Source organism: Eurosta solidaginis, chromosome 3 (assembly GCF_040869045.1).
Source record: "Eurosta solidaginis isolate ZX-2024a chromosome 3, ASM4086904v1, whole genome shotgun sequence".
Classification (NCBI taxonomy): domain Eukaryota; kingdom Metazoa; phylum Arthropoda; class Insecta; order Diptera; family Tephritidae; genus Eurosta; species Eurosta solidaginis.
Genome location: NC_090321.1, coordinates 141,312,337 through 141,325,144, shown reverse-complemented (window position 1 = coordinate 141,325,144; position 12,808 = coordinate 141,312,337).

Here is a 12,808-nt window from a genome sequence, read left to right as displayed (position 1 = left end):
TGTAACGAGCTCTCTTCACGGTCTTTCAGACACTAGGTGGTCGGCTAGAATTGAGGCAATCAGACCATTCGCAAACCATGTTCCAGGATTAACACAAGCAATAAACGCATTACTTAAGCTAAATTTGACTGCACAAGCATACTGGGATGTTACCGGCATTCTCAAGTACATCAAAAAGTTCGAATATATCTTGCTGTCCTCAATTTGGTTCAAAATACTGACTACCATTAATGAAAGAAACGTATACTCCAAGCTAGAGACGCTACCATAGATGTTGAGGTCCGACATCTAGATGCCTTATTAGCTGATTTGAAGTTGATGACGAATCAATGGGAAACAATTTAAACGAATGCAAAACAGTTGCTTGCTATTCAATAAAACATCTCGCCAAAGTTTTCGGACATTCGAAAGAGAAAACCCAAAAGACCTTCTGAAGATAATTTAAATGACATGATTACGGATGATCCACAGTCTGATTTTAAAAGCAATACATTCTTGGTAATCGTTGATTCGGTAATCATTGGCATTACTGAACGATTTGCAGCTATGAGAAATTTGAACGAGACGTTTTCGTTTTTGTGGCAATTTGAAGACATGGATGAAAGAAACTACGGTTCGGACGAGCGCAGAAAAATTGTTCGAAAAATACAAGTCGGAGGTTTATCAAAGCTTAGAATGCAAATAATTCACTTGAAACACATTTACGAAGCAAATTTTGATAAAGGTCTGCCACCATTGGAATTGCTAAATGCCATCTATGTACAAAATCTGAATACGATTTTCCCCAACATTTGTGTTGTTTTACGTATCTTTTGCACTATACCTGTCACTGTAGCTGGTGCAAAAACTTCTTTCAGCGTCCTTGCAAGAATCAAAAACTTTTATAGATCGTGTTCATCTCAAGAGCGAGTTTCAGGACTTGCCACGCTTTGTGTTGAATCCGTGTTGGCAAGACAGTTAAGCTTTGATATTATTATAAAAAATTTTGCAGCGAAAAAAGCAAGAAAAGCCGCTCTTTGATATCCTAACCTTTTATATTGAATAATTAAAATTTATAATCATCACTATATTTATCAGAAATGTACTAAAATGTTACCAAACAACTAGAAAAGATTATTTAAAACAATACGTGGCTGTTAAAAGAGAATTTTATTTCTTCGTTACAATAAATAGTAAATATTATGTGTTAATTTTATTTTCAGCTCTTAAGTAGTACAAAAATCATTTAGTTGATGTTTCAAAATTTTATTTTGATGTAACCCATTAATAATGACTCATGACTGAGACGTCATTAATTCAAATTAATCAAATGTATTAATGGATTTTTTATAGGGGGCCGTAAATTGTTTATTCCCATACCCGGATTTTCTCTCTACGGCCCTGCCTTTACTTGTTTTTTGTTAAACTATATTTTTTATAACTATTCATTTTAAGTTTCTACCATTGGTCTCCCACGTCAAGGCATTATGGTGTACACAAGTGTATATACCTATAGAGAACTCGTTTTTTATAACTTTCATGAAAATGAAATGTTATATTAACTTCGTCACGAATCCCAAAATTGTAAGTCCTTAAAGGAAAACAGATGGACCCACCATTAAGTATGCCGAAATAATGAGGATGAAGAGAGGAGTTGATTTAGTCATGTAAGCAAACTAGTCCCTCAATTTTTGAGATATCTTGATAAAATTTGGAGAGCGAGTGTTTTTAGGTGTCCGATTAGATATTTGTCGGAACCGGCCGGATCGGACCACTATAGCATATATCCTCCTCCATACAACCAATTTTTCAGAAAAAGAGGATTTTTGTCATAACTTCCTCAATTTATTGAAGCTTCAAACTTCACCATATGCTTTCGTATATTACACATATTGTTGTCTGAAAAAATGGATGTGATCGGTCGTATATTAGCATATATCCCCCACAACCGATTAATCAGATAAGAAACTTTTCCTAATTACTGCCCCATGTTAAGAGCTAGAGGCTTCAAATTTCACCGAATGCATACGTATATAGCATATATTGTTGTCTGAAAAAATCATAGAGATCGGTGGTATATATGTATAGTATATATCTCATACAACCGATTGTTCAGATAAGAAACTTTTCGCAATTTTTGCCCCATTTTAACAGCTAGAAGCTTCAAATTTCACCAAATGCTTACGTATATAGCACATATTGTTGTATGATAAAATCATAGAGATCGGTTTACGTCATATATTGTTGAAATAAATGATTCGTAGTCATACTTTTTACATGCAGACCACAAAAAACGTGAAACTTTGCATCCTCACACAAAGTACCTACCTATTTTTGTACTCAGCTGAGCAGAGCTCACAGAGTGTATTAATTTTGTTCGCATAACCGTAATCCGTAACGGCATAAACTAATCGAGAGAGATATATACTTCTATATAAGAAAATGATCTGGGCGAAAAAAGAAATTCATTTAGCCATACCGTCCGTAAACACGATAACTTGAGTAAATATTGAGGTATATTGATGAAATTTGGTGTGTAGGTTCCTGGGCACGCGTCTCAGATCGCTATTTAAAATGAACGAAATCGGACTATAATCACGCTCACTTTGTCGATATCGAAAATTTCGAAAAACCGAAAAAGTGCGATAATTCATTACCAAAGACGGCTAAAGCGATGAAACTTGGTAGATGGGTTGACCTTACGACGCAAAATAGATAATTAGTAAAATTTTGGACAATGGGCGTGGCATCTTCAAAATGGGCTTGGCCCGCCCTTTTCCTTTAATTTGTCTAGAATACTTTTAATGTCATAAGTCGAACAAAAATTTACCAATCCTTGTGAAATTTGACGATAACTGTTTTCTGTGAAAATGGGCGAAATCGGTTGAATCCACGCCCAGTTTTTATACACAGTCGACCGTCTGTCCTTCCGCTCGGCGGTTAACACGATAACTTGAGCAAAAATCGATATATCTTTACTAAACTTAGTTCACGTACTTATCTGAACTCACCATATATTGGTATAAAAAATGGCCGAAATCCGACTATGACCACGCCCACTTTTTCGATATCGAAAATTAAGAAAAAGTAAAAAAATCTCATAATTCTATACGAAATATGAAAAAAGGGATGAAACATGGTAATTGGATTGGTTTATTGACGCAAAACATAACTTTGGAAAAATCTTTGTAAAATGGGTGTGACACCTCCCATATTAAGTAGAAGAATATGAAAAAGGTCTGCAGGGCGAAATCAAAAGCCCTTGAACTCTGGGCAGGAACAGTATCGTGGTATTACATATGTATATAAATAAATTAGCAGTACCCGACAGATGATGTTCTAGGTCACCCTGGTCCACATTTTGGTCGATATCTCGAAAACGCCTTCACATATACAACTAAGGGCCACTCCCTTTTAAGACCCTCATTAGTACCTTTAGTTTGATACCCATATCGTACAAAGACGTTATAGAGTCACCCCTGGTCCACCTTTATTGCAATATCTCGGAAAGGCGTCCACCTAAAGAACTAAGGCCCACTCCCTTTTAAATATTCATTAACACCTTTCATTTGATACCCATATTGTACAAATGCATCCTAGAGTCACCCCTGGTCTACTTTTACGTCGATATCTCGAAAAGGTGACCACCTATAGAACTATGGCCCACTCCCTTTTAAAATACTCATTAAGACCTTTCATTTGATACCCAACAATGAAAATTTTTGATAACTCAAAAATCAAGATTGAAACTTAAAATATTGATAATACATTTAAAAATTACAAAGTTCAAAGTAACTAAAATACAAAGTTAAAAAAAACAAGTAAGGACGTGACTGTCTTCGGCTATGCCGAAGACTTCATAACTTTCATGAATGGGGCTGAACAATAATCTTATCCCGTTCGTAATCTCCGAATAATCGGATGTATAAGATAAGAAATATCTAGTGAAGAGATCTACATACCTAAACGATTTTTAAGATAAATATAAAATAAACAAGTAGGGAAGGTTAAGTTCGGGTGTAACCGAACATTACATACTCAGTTGAGAGCTGTGGAGACAAAGTAAGGGGAAATCACCATGTAGGAAAATGAACCGAGGGAAACCCTGGAATGTGCTTGTATGACATGTGTATCAAATGAAAGGCATTAAAGAGTATTTTATGAGGGTGTGGGCCATAGTTCTATAGGTGGACGCCATTTAGGGATATAGCCATAAAGGTGGATCAGGGTTGACTCGAGAATGCGTTTGTACGATATGGGTATCAAAGTAAAGGTATTAATGAGGGTTTTAAAAGGGAGTGGTGGTTGTTGTATAGGTGGTCGCCTTTTCGAGATACCGCCATAAAGGTGGACCAGGGGTGACTCTAGAATGCGTTTGTACGATATGGATATCAAATGAAAGGTGTTGATGAGTATTTTAAAAGGGAGTAATCCTTAGTTCCATAGGTGGACGCCGTTTCGAGATATCGCCACAAAGGTGGACCAGGGGCGCCCCTAGAATTTGTTTGTACAATATGGGCATCAAACGAATGGTGTTAATGAGTATTTTAAAAGGGAGTGGGCCTTAGTTCTATATGTGGATGCCATTTCGAAATATCGCCATAAAGGTGGACCAGGGGTGACTCTAGAATGTGTTTGTACGATATGGGTATCAAATTAAAGGTATTAATGAGGGTTTTAAAAGGTTGTTGTTGTATAGGTGGTCGCCTTTTCGAGATATCGCCATAAAGGGGGACCAGGGGTGACTCTAGAATGCGTTTGTACGATATGGGTATCAAATGAAAGGTGTTAATGAGTATTTTAAAAGGGAGGAATCCTTAGTTCCATAGGTGGACGCCGTTTCGAGATATCGCCATAAAGATGGACCAGGGGTGACCCTAGAATTTGTTTGCACAATATGGGCATCAAACGAAAGGTGTTAATGAGTATTTTAAAAGGCAGTAATCTTTAGTTCCATAGGTGGACGCCGTTTCGAGATATCGCCATAAAGGTGGGCCAGGGGTAACTGCAGAATTCGTTTGTGCAATATGGGTATCAAACGAAAGGAGTTAATGAGTATTTTAAAAGGGAGTGGGCCTTAGTTCTATATGTGGATGCCATTTCGAGATATCGCCATAAAGGTGGACCAGGGGTGACCCTAGAATTTGTTTGTACAATATGGGTATCAAAAGAAAGGTGTTAATGAGCATTTTAAAAGGGAGTAATCCTTAGTTCCATAGGTGGACGCCGTTTCGAGATATCGCCATAAAGGTGGACCAGGGGTGACCCTAGAATTTGTTTGCACAATATGGGCATCAAACGAAAGGTGTTAATGAGTATTTTAAAAGGGAGTGGGCCTTAGTTCTATAAGTGGACGCCGTTTCGAAATATCGCCATAAAGGTGGACCAGGGGTGACTCTAGAATGTGTTTGTACGATATGGGTATCAAATGAAAGGTGTTAATGAGTATTTTAAAAGGCAGTAATCTTTAGTTCCATAGGTGGACGCCGTTTCGAGATATCGCCATAAAGGTGGGCCAGGGGTAACTGCAGAATTCGTTTGTGCAATATGGGTATCAAACGAAAGGAATTAATGAGTATTTTAAAAGGGAGTGGGCCTTAGTTCTATAGGTGGACGCCTTTTCGAGGTATCGCAATAAAGGTGGACCAGGGGTGACTCTAGACTTTGTTTGCACGATATGGGTATCAAATGAAAGGTGTTAATGTGTATCTTTAAAAGGGGTGGGCCTTAGTTCTATAGGTGTTCGCCTTTTCGAGATATCGCCATAAAGGTGGACCAGGGGTGACTCTAGAATGAGCTTGTACGATATGGGTATCAAATTAATGGTATTAATGAGAGTTTTAAAAGGGAGTGGTGTGAAGGCGTTTTCCAGATATCGACCAAAATGTGGGCCGGGGTGACCCAGAACATCATCTGTTGGATACCGCTAATTTATTTATATATGTAATACCTGCCAATATTTTAAGGGTTTTTTATTTCGCCCTGCAGAACTTTTTCATTTTCTTCTACTTAATATGGTAGGTGTCACAACCATTTTATAAAGTTTTTTCTAAAGTTATATTTCGCGTCAATAAAACAATCCAATTACCTTACCATGTTTCATCCCTTTTTTCGTATTTGGTATAGAATTATGGCATTTTTTCATTTTTCGTAATTTTCGATATCGAAAAAGTGGGCGTGGTCATAGTCGAATTTCGTTCATTTTTCATACCAAGATAAAGTGAGTTCAAGTAAGCACGTGAACTAAGTTCAGTAAAGATATGTCGATTTTTGCTCAAGTTATCGTGTTAAAGCCCATGCGGAATGACAGACGGACGACTGTGTATAAAAACTGTGCGTGGCATCAATTGATTTCGCCCATTTTCACAGAAAACAGTTAACGTCATAAAATCTATGCCCCTACCAAATTTCAAAAGGATTGCTATATTTTTGTTCGACTTATGGCGTTAAAAGTATCCTAGACAAATTAAATGAAAAAGGGCGGAGCCACGCCCATTTTGAAATTTTCTGTTATTTTTGTATTTTGTTGCACCATGTCATTATTGGAGTTGAATGTTGACATAATTTACTCATATACTGTAAAGATATTAAATATTTTGTTAAAATTTTACTTAAAAATTTTTTTTTTTTTAAAGTGGGCGTGGTCCTTCTCCGATTTTACTAATTTTTATTAAGCGTACATATAGTAATAGGAGTAACGTTTCTGAAAAATTTTAAATTACCTTCTTTTAAAAGTGGGCGGTGCCACGCCCATTGTCCAAAATTTTACTAATTTTCTATTCTGCGTCATAAGTTCAACTCACCTACCAAGTTTCGTCGCTTTAGCTGTCTTTTGTAATGAATTATCGCACTTTTTCGGTTTTTCGAAATTTACGATATCGAAAAAGTGGGCGTGGTTATAGTCCGATATCGTTCATTTTAAATAGCGATCTGAGATGAGTGCTCAGGAACCTACATACCAAATTTCATCAAGATACCTCAAAATTTACTCAAGTTATCGTGTTAACGGACGGACGGACGGACGGACGGACGGACATAGCTCAATCAAATTTTTTTTCGATCCTGAATATTTTGATATATGGAAGTCTATATCTATCTCGATTCCTTTATATATGTACAACCAACCGTTATCCAATCAAACTTAATATACTCTGTGAGCTCTGCTCAACTGAGTATAAAAATAGGTAGGTACTTTGTGTGAGGATGCAAAGCTTCACGTTTTTTGTGGTCTGCATGTAAAAACTATGACTACGAATCACGTATTTCAAAAATATATGAAGAAAACGTAACGATTTGATGCATTTTGAAGCTGCTATCCGTAAAAAAGGGGCAAAAATGACAGTTTTTCAGACAACAATATATGCTATATACGTAAGCATTTGGTGAAATTTGAAGCTTCTAGCTGTTAAAACGGGGCAGAAATTGCGCAAAGTTTCTTATCTGAACAGTCGGTTGTATGAGATATATACTATGTATACCACCGACCTCAATGATTTTTTCAAACATCAATATATGCTATACACGTAAGCATTTGGTGAAATTTGAAGCTTCTAGCTGTTAAAATGGGGCCGAAATCGCAAAAAAAATATATATATACTATATATATATACTATATATACCATCATATATATTATATATATCACCGATCTCTATACGTAAGCGTTCGGTGAAATTTGAAGCTTCTAGCTGTTAAAATGGGGCTAAAATTGCGAAAATATATATATGTACTAAATATATATACTATATATACCACCATATATATACTATGTATACCACCGATCTCAATAATTTTTTCAGACATCAATATATGCTATACACGTAAGCATTTGGTGAAATTTGAAGCTTCTAGCTGTTAAAATGTGGCCGAAATCGCAAAAAAAATGTATATATATACTATATATACCATCATATATATATTATATATATCACCGATCTCTATGATTTTTTGACACAACAATATATACTATATAAGTAAGCAATCGGTGAAATTTGAAACTTATAGCTGTTAAAATGGGGTAGAAATTCCGAAAAGCTTCTTTTCTGAACAATCGGTTGTATGAGATATATACTATATATACAACCACTCTCTATGATTTTTTCAGACAACAACATATCCCATATACGTAAGCATTCGTTGAAATTTGAAGCCTCTAGCTCTTAAAATAGAGCAGTAATTACGAAAAGTTTCTTATCTGAACAATCGGTTGTGGGGGATATATACTATTATACGACCGATCTCATCAATTTTTTCAGGCAACAATATGTGCAATATACGAAAGTATATGGTGAAGTTTGAAGCTTCAATCTGTTAAATTGAGTAAGATATTACAAAAATCCTCTTTTTCTGAAAAATCGGTTGTATGGAGGATATATGCTATAGTGGTCCGATCCGGCCGGTTCCGACAAATGTCTAATCGGACACCCAAATACACCCGCTCACCAAATTTTATCAAGATATCTAAAAAATTGAGGGACTAGTTTGCATACAAACAGACAGACGGACAGACGGACATGGCTAAATCAACTCAGCTCTTCAAGCTGATTATTTCGGTATACTTAATGGTGGGTCTATCTATTTTCCTTTAAGGACTTACAATTTCGGGTTTCGTGACGAAATTAATATACCATTTCATTTTCATGGGAGCTAAAAAATAGGTAGGTACTTTGTGTGAGGATGCAAAGTTTCAAAGTTTCAGGTTTTTTGTGGTCTGCGTGTAAAAACTATGACAACGAATCACGTATTTCAACAATATATGACGTTAACGTAACTATTTGATGAAATGTTATGAATTTTGAAGCTTCTAGCCGTAAAAAAGGGGCAAAAAAATACAGGTTATATGGGTTATATAATATATGTACCACCGATCTCTATGATTTTTTCAGACAACAATATATACTATATACGTAAGCATTTGGTGAAATTTGAAGCTTCTAGCTGTTAAAATGGGGAAGAAATTGCAAAAAGTTTCTTATCTGAACAATCGGTTGTATGAGATATATACTATATATACAACCGATCTCTATGATTTTTTCAGACAACAATATATGCCATATACGTAAGCATTTGGTGAAATTTGAAGCTTCTAGCTGTTAAAACGGGGCAGAAATTGCGCAAAGTTTCTTATCTGAACAATCGGTTGTATGAGATATATACTATATATACCACCGATCTCAATGATTTTTTCAGACAACAATATATACTATATACGTAAGCATTTGGTGAAATTTGAAGCTTCTAGCTGTTAAAATGGGGAAGAAAATGCGAAAAGTTTCTTATCTGAACAATCGGTTGTATGAGATATATACTATATATACAACCGATCTCTATGATTTTTTCAGACAACAATATATGCCATATACGTAAGCGTTTAGAGAAATTTGAAGCTTCTAGCTGTTAAAATAGGGCTAAAATTGCGAAAATATATATATATACTATATATATATACTATATATACCACCATATATATACTATGTATACAACCGATCTCTATGATTTTTTCAGAAAAGAATATATGCCATATACGTAAGCGTTCGGTGAAATTTGAAGCTTCTAGCTGTTAAAATGGGGAAGAAATTGCGAAAAGTTTCTTATTTGAACAATCGGTTGTATGAGATATATACTATATATGCAACCGATCTCTATGATTTTTTCAGACAACAATATATGCCATATACGTAAGCATTCATTGAAATTTGAATCCTCTAGCTCTTAAAATAGGGCAGTAATTACGAAAAGTTTCTTATCTGAAAAATCGGTTGTGGAGGATATATACTATATATACGACCGATGTCATCAATTTTTTCAGGCAAAAATATGTGCAAAATATTTCATATTTCATATCTTTATTAAGTCAAATGGTAACAACCTTACTGACTAGATTACAGGTTAACTTAGTACTAGTTTAACAATTTTAAAATTAGATTTACTTAGATAAGTAATAGGACTCAATGCGTGCCTTAAACAGAGACCTTGGCATGGCAAAGTCCAGGTCAAAGCTTCTGGATAGGCGATTAAATTCTACAATACCTCTTATAAGAGGTGCGAAACTGAAGTAATTCGAACGCAGCACTTCAACGCGGAATGTACTGTGAAAGCGGAGAGCTCTGTTAGGGACATTGAAATTCAACTGCCCAAGTAGTTCTGAGCAGTCAATGGCACCGGATATTATGTCAAAAATAAACATTACGTTTTGAACAAGACGTCTAACTTCAAGTGGCAAGACATTGATAAGCATGCATCTTGCATTGTAGGGTGGCAGGGGATTAACAAAGTGCAGAGGTTGAAGAGCAAATCGTATGAACTTGCGCTGAATTCTTTCAATTCTTAAAGAGTGTGAGGAGTATATGGGATTCCAGACGACTGATGCATACTCTAACTTGGAACGCACTAAGGCATTGTATAAGATTTTCCTGGTATATGGGTCCTTGAAATCCTTGGCATATCGTCGCAAGAAAGCTAAGTTGGTATAAGCCTCTGGTATGAGAAAGTTTACATGATTACAAAAAGTACAAGATGAGTCAAAAATTACGCCAAGATCGCGAAACTCATTAATTGACGCAAGAGTTACATTTGAAATCGAGTACGCGAATGAAACCACATTCGTAGACTTAGTATACGTCATGTGGCAGCATTTACTAATATTGAGTCGCAGATTATTTTGACAGGCCCAATTATTTATAGCATTCAGATCTTCTTGCAGACGCAATGCATCAGAAGTACAGGAGATTCTCCGAAAGAGTTTTAAGTCGTCAGCATAAAGCAAATAATTCGAATTGTTTATGCATGAGCCAACATCATTAAGAAACATATATGATGAAGTTTGAAGCTTCAATCTGTTAAATTGAGTAAGATATTACAAAAATCCTCTTTTTCTGAAAAATCGGTTGTATGGAGGATATATGCTATAGTGGTTCGATCCGGCCGGTTCCGACAAATGTCTAATCGGACACCCAAATACACCCGCTCACCAAATTTTATCAAGATATCTCAAAAATTGAAGGACTAGTTTGCATACAAACAGACAGACGGACAGACGGGCAGACGGACATGGCTAAATCAACTCAGCTCTTCAACCTGATTATTTCGGTATACTTAATGGTGGGTCTATCTATTTTCCTTTAAGGACTTACAATTTTGGGTTTCGTGACGAATTTATCGTCGCAAGAAAGCTAAGTTGGTATAAGCCTTTGGTATGAGAAAGTTTACATGATTACAAAAAGTAAAAGATGAGTAAAAAATTACGCCAAGATCGCGAAACTCATTAATTGACGCAAGAGTTACATTTGAAATCGAGTACGCGAATGAAACCACATTCGTAGACTTAGTATACGTCATGTGGCAGCATTTACTAATATTGAGTCGCAGATTATTTTGACAGGCCCAATTATTTATAGCATTCAGATCTTCTTGCAGACGCAATGCATCAGAAGTACAGGAGATTCTCCGAAAGAGTTTTAAGTCGTCAGCATAAAGCAAATAATTCGAATTGTTTATGCATGAGCCAACATCATTAATAAACATATATGATGAAGTTTGAAGCTTCAATCTGTTAAATTGAGTAAGATATTACAAAAATCCTCTTTTTCTGAAAAATCGGTTGTATGGAGGATATATGCTATAGTGGTTCGATCCGGCCGGTTCCGACAAATGTCTAATCGGACACCCAAATACACCCGCTCACCAAATTTTATCAAGATATCTCAAAAATTGAAGGACTAGTTTGCATACAAACAGACAGACGGACAGACGGGCAGACGGACATGGCTAAATCAACTCAGCTCTTGAACCTGATTATTTCGGTATACTTAATGGTGGGTCTATCTATTTTCCTTTAAGGACTTACAATTTTGGGTTTCGTGACGAAATTAATATACCATTTCATTTTCATGAAAGGTATAATAATAAGAACCCTACATTACTCCCCCTTCAAGAAAATTTAACATTAAACAAATTGAACGTAACTGCCTTTTTATGTAAATTCTTGGTATTGTTTTTGTCTGTTGTTTCAATTATTGCATGTTCTAATCTGAATAGTGTTAATATTATTATCTATTTCAAGTTTAAAACAGTTTTGGTCTTTTTCCACAACTTTGTAAGGTCCTTCATATGGTTGTTGTAATGAATGTTTATTAATGACTCGAACAAATGCAAATTTACAATTTTGAAGATCTTTTGGAACGTAAATTCCAGTATCAGAATTTTTTTTGATGACTTAAATTTGATCTAACATTTCTAAAATGTTCACGTAAATTACTTAAAATTTCAGTTGATGAGAAATTTTTAGCTGATGGCACAACAAGTTCCCCTGGCAAACGTAAATTCTGTCCGAAAACCATTTCCGCTGGTGTAGCTGAAATATCTTCATTGTAAATAGATCGCAAACCAAGTAATATGAAAGGTAACTCGTCATATCAATTATTTGTGTCCTCTCTAGCTATTATAGTAGTCTTTAATTGTCTATGAAACCTTTCAACCATACCATTTCCTTGAGGGTGATATACGGATGTTGTAATTTGGTGACTACGAAGTAATTTAGTTAACTCTGAAAACAATTTCGATGTAAATTGGTTACCTTGATCAGTTGTTATCTTTAACGCAACTCCAAAACGAGAAATATATTCTCTAAAAAACTTATTTGCAATTGTAGTTGCTGAAAAATCTTTTAATGCATATGCCTCAGGCCAACGGGTAAATCTTTCAATAATCGTTAAAATATAGCGATGTCCATTTGAAATAGGTAATGGTCCAACTATATCTAAATGGATGTGTTCAAATCTAGTCTTGGGAATTTGAATTTTGACAACAGGGGATTTTGTATGACGATAAACT